Genomic DNA, 5,251 nt, shown 5'->3' with positions numbered 1-5,251 from the left:
TCTCTACTCTCGATGCTATTGCAGTATAGTTGGAATAGAAAGTTCGTTCCACTCCTAATTCTTTAGAATTCACGTTAACTAAGATTATCAGTTCTATCAAAGTCAATGAGAGTAACAATGGAAATTATACTACTATAGTAAATTCAACTAATCAAGATACGATAATTCAATTACGGAAATACTAAATTGACAATATGATAATGAATTAGGGGAATTTAATTTCACCTTAACTCGACTTAATTTACTAACAAAGAATTGTCGTAATCCGAATTGCAATGCTTTCGCATAACAATTGAGTCTTTCTAATCCCTTAATGTTCATGGTAATCTCTACTAACTAACAACTAACATGTGAAGCAATCAAACCCATTCTCATGGTGAACTACTTACTTTCTAGAATGGAATAGAATATTACGATCTATTCTACACTAATCGAAATCAAGTTTCATCAAGGCTTCCTCAAACCCCTCTAATGGAGGTTTTAGCCTTGAATCATTATGTCACACCCCAAATTTCCAGAAAATACAAATAGGGAATTATCCAAGATATAATTATCTCAATCGTCACCCTATTCCATATTCTGAAAACCCAGGATGAAACGAAACCCTAATAACCCATTCCTAAACATGATATAGAAAAAAGATCAAATTAAAACCAAAAGAACAACTCTTAATGTACGACTTCAAGAATTACTAAACAACTCTATTACATCTGTTTCAAATCAAGACTTTATACTTTATAAAACTTATACCAGTAAGACTCCAAAAGCGAATCCAAATCAAACGTCTTCATCCACTGCATTCCACCTATGTTCCCAAAAACACACCCACGTTGCCAAAACAAAGCAAACATGGGTCAGCAAAAATGGAATTTGCTGGTATGAGTAGACTAACAACATAAAAACAATTCTATACTTTAATTATCCCAACAAATAATTTATATGTACCCATAACTTAATCATTCTCAGCTTGGAAGATAGGTAGTTCCGTCATTTCAACCGGCATAGTTTCTTCCCAAGCAAGACTTCCATTCTATTAACTCATTATAATAACTTAATAATTGAATTAAATCTTACCGATATCCACTTCTATATAAGGGTAGGACTAGGGCTGGAAATGGAGCGGGTTCGGCTATGCCCATATCCATTTTTTCAATACGTAACCAGATCCGGATCCATGACCGAATGGATCCAAAATGGCATACCATATCCTAACCATTTCTCAAATGGGATAATCGGATATTAAGTTCTCAATCACCCACGGTCTACAAACAAAGAGACCTATTATTATTTGGAAGATATATTAACAAAATTTTATATTTTGGATTCGATCTAAATAAACAAATGGATAATCCATATCCTATTTTCTCGAACTCATTATTCAAAAGCAAGTCCAAATGGGTTTGGATCGGTCGGATTCGGGTCAAAACCCAATTTCTTTTATTAATCAATCAATTATTTTAAGTTATACACCCACCCTTAGAAATTTAAATAAACATATGTAGATATCCTATAAGTATTCAAAAGCAAGTCCACGATTTGCACTCCAAATCAATTTCATTAATCAATCAATTGCTTTTCTTATAATCACACCTACTCCACGATTTGCACTCCACACATTTGCCAAATCACACATTTCTGTGTTTCTCTGTCTCTCCAAATACCACGATATCATAGCCATCTTTGGGATTTTATACACATACTTCACAACCTCTTCGGGCATATAAACTCAGGTCTTTCATGGCACATTCAATGAATGCCTTAGGTCATTCCCGCCACATTCAAGGAATACCTTTCATATCACTAACGGGTCATTCATGGCACATTCAATGAATACCTTGGGTCATTCCCGCCACATTCAAGGAATACCCACCTACATTCCCGTACACTCAAGGAATACAGCCCACTCACAAGGCGAATGCCTTAGTTCCTCTTTAAGGCGGCTTTTCACATGACATCATTAGTCATAAACATTTCAATTCATTTCTTTTCATCAAAGATGCGTGGAGAGATCTAAAGATGTGGGCGACACAATAAATTTTCACCAAACACTTTTAGACCGGATTTAACACTCAAAAGTTATCATTTATTATAATATTTTCATTATAAATTAAACATCGTCTCAAGTAATAGAATCATTAATAAAGATTCTAAACACAAAAACCAATCAACTCACCTCATTATCCATTATATAAATCATAGATATCCCGATTCTCAATTATGATTAACACGTTAATTAAATGCCTCGTGAATACCTTTTAAACCACCACAAGTACGTACACAATTAAGTATTAACATTGTACATATATAATTATCACAATAACTACTATATAATATATATAATATAGTATAGTGGCTGCACTTTTGCTCAAAGTTGCCTACGTATCCAAATCTTTCAAGATTGGAATCAAGCCTTCGTAGTTCTTATCAGCCACATAGTCAAAATCAAAGTCCATCAAAGCCAAATATATATTATTGCATAATACCACGCCAAATCTTTATTAGATAATTACAAACATGTTTATATAAGTTTTGACACCTCCTATTAGTGGATTTGTCCACAAAGTTTAATATGTATAAAAAGTAAACAAAGTCAACAGTCATCAGTCAAAGGGTTGACTGGTCAACAATCAAACCCAACAGTCAACAGTCCTAACCGGTGATCATCCAAACCAGTCCTCACCCAAACCCATATTTAAAAATACTTCAAACCATGGTCCTAAACCGATTAGCTAAACTGACCCGGTTCAATAACTTAAGCCTTAACTCGGCCCATAAATTGATTTGGCCCAACTTGAAATATCTAATTGAAACAGATGCTATGGACCAGCCCACTAAAACTTACAATACTGATTTGGCCCAACTATACGATCCACTTAAAATACTATGGACCAGCCCACATAAAACTTAAAACTGGCCCAAAAACAAAAGATGAATTTCGGCCCAACTAAAAAAAGAGAAACAGGATCGCTGTCTCTTCTTCTTCCTCACCAGAACGCCTCCACCACCGATCAACCACCACAACCCACCAACCTAACTCCACTATCAACCCCACGGTTTTAATCCTTATTAAAACCCCAATATACCGATACTATCAAATTTCAATTCCCTCACACTTCAAAAATCGCCATTGACGCCATTAACGCTCCTGTCAAAGCTTCAACAGCCCTCAAACACCCCAACTACAACCAATCATCAAACTACCAACACAACAATAGTATAACAGTTCAAAATAACAACAAAAAGAGTTCAAACAAAATGCAACAAAATGGGCAGGACGATTTCTTTCTTTTGGGCTTGTGCTGCCATTAACAGTCCATAAAGCTCCCCACAATCAAATCCCAGAGTTTCACAGTTCAACAAATCAATATGCACATTTAACAGTTTATCAATTCGACAGAATAAAGAAATATCAACAGTAAAACTTTTTCTTTACACACGGTGAAATAGAAAAAAAAATAGATAATTACTCACTCGTGATACGCTCCTGCCACCCGCTAATATCAGTTATTAGTCAATCTCCATCAAGAAACCTCTATTTTCCTCCCTCAGTAAAACTCTTTTTTTTTCCTCTGTGTTTAAACTCTCCCCATAAACTCTTACGTGTTTCCCATATTTTTTTTACATAAAACTAGGTTTAAAACCCTAATTCCGGTCTTTATTAGCTTAAAACCCATTGACTTTATTAATTACACCTAAAGCCCACCCGATTTTTTGAAATGTGAAATAAAGGTTCCAACTTCAACTTAATTTCGAAATTAAGTTTTTTCTTTGTGTTTCATTTATTCAAAATGCCCATTTTACCCTTTTCAAGTTTTTCCTCACAAACACCTCTCTTCTCAAAATATATCTTCATCACCACACTCCAACATACACTAGTCAGCCGACCTTCAAGATCTCCCACAATCAAAGTAATCACTTTGCCTCTCCATCTTCTTTTCTCCCCACTTTTTTTTTCCTCTAATCGTTCTAAAAAATGAGTGTTTTTTATTATGATTTTGGGTTTCAAAATAACCTTTGAAATTTGGTATTGATTGACTTTTGGATTTCATTACAAATGAAGCATTTCCCCTTTATGTAGATTAGTTTTATTGCATACTCCTGAAATATATATTGATTGTTTAATTTAATATCGATTTTCTTTACTTTGAATTATTGATATTGTTACTACATACTTTGTAAAGTTATACGTTGAATACATTGTGTAATATTCTAATTGTGTTTTCAAGGTCATTTAACTCATATTGTTTTTGGCACTTGAAGAACAATGTTGGTTATGTTATCTGAAAAAGATGACAAATTGAGAAAATATGTTGTGAAAGCTATTTTCCGATTGTGCTTATATAGCTTCTCATCATGAATTTTTGCCTTGTGTTGAAAAGTTGAAGAAACATGGTTTTTCCAAGGTTTTGGATGATATTAGATTGGAAAATTGGGCAAATGCATACTTTCACAAATGCTAGATATGGTAGATACATGTGTTCGACACTAAGCGATCGAATGTTTCAATGAATGATATGGATCACTAAAGAGAGCTTCATATTATTCCTATGCTTTTTGGAATCATGGAAAAGATGATAGAAATGACTTGGAACAGATTGGAAGAGTTATGAAATGGAATTCGTTTATGTCCAAAATGGAGATAGTAATTGGTTAGTAAGGTTGAAGCTATAAGGACTTTGAGGGTGGTTAGATCAAATGAAAATCAGTTTCTAGTTCATAGCGGCGCCATTCATTCAAATTTGATTTAATGAATAGATCATGTATTGTAACTATTAGTGTGTCGATAATTTCCCTCGCATACATGTTATCGCTTCTATTGGTAGTAAGGGTGATTCCTTTTATAGCTACATTGATGAAGGATATATAGTGATTTAACTCACATTCTATCAAGCCGAATGGTTCTATGCCAAGACATATGCTTGACTTTCCCTACGGTTTATCCGTAGTCCAAGATTGGTCCCGGTAGACTCAAGAAGAAAAAAATTGAAAGCACCGGTGATTCGTTAGTCCGTGGATCGGTTTTGATGTTCTTGGCAAACCATATTTTTTTGTTATCTTAATTGAGATTTTAAGTATGGTTTAAAATAAGTTTTTATCTGAGATTTTTAAGTTATGGTTTAAATTAATGATTTATTAATGAGAAATTGATACTCATTGTATTCTTTTTATTGAATGTTAGATACTCATTTTTTATTAATTTTTTTTTTTCATTTGTTAAATTATATTTATATCTGTGAAATTATTTGTGTTG

General features: G+C 33.6%; 1 long non-coding RNA gene across 1 annotated transcript; it reads right to left on the bottom strand.

Annotated features, from left to right (window-relative positions):
- Window positions 1-219: 219 nt before the first annotated feature.
- On the bottom strand, window positions 220-3,625 carry LOC147509230 (uncharacterized). Its single transcript, XR_015218442.1, has 2 exons — window positions 3,472-3,625; window positions 220-805 (listed from the first exon to the last, which is right to left on the bottom strand). It is a non-coding gene; the product is annotated as an uncharacterized LOC147509230 (long non-coding RNA).
- Between the last annotated feature and the right edge of the window lie 1,626 nt (window positions 3,626-5,251).

The sequence above is a fragment of the Coptis chinensis genome, chromosome 3 (assembly GCF_015680905.1).
Source record: "Coptis chinensis isolate HL-2020 chromosome 3, ASM1568090v1, whole genome shotgun sequence".
Lineage (NCBI taxonomy): Eukaryota > Viridiplantae > Streptophyta > Magnoliopsida > Ranunculales > Ranunculaceae > Coptis > Coptis chinensis.
Note: the sequence above shows the minus strand (reverse complement) of the source record. Positions and strands in the feature narration are given on the sequence as shown.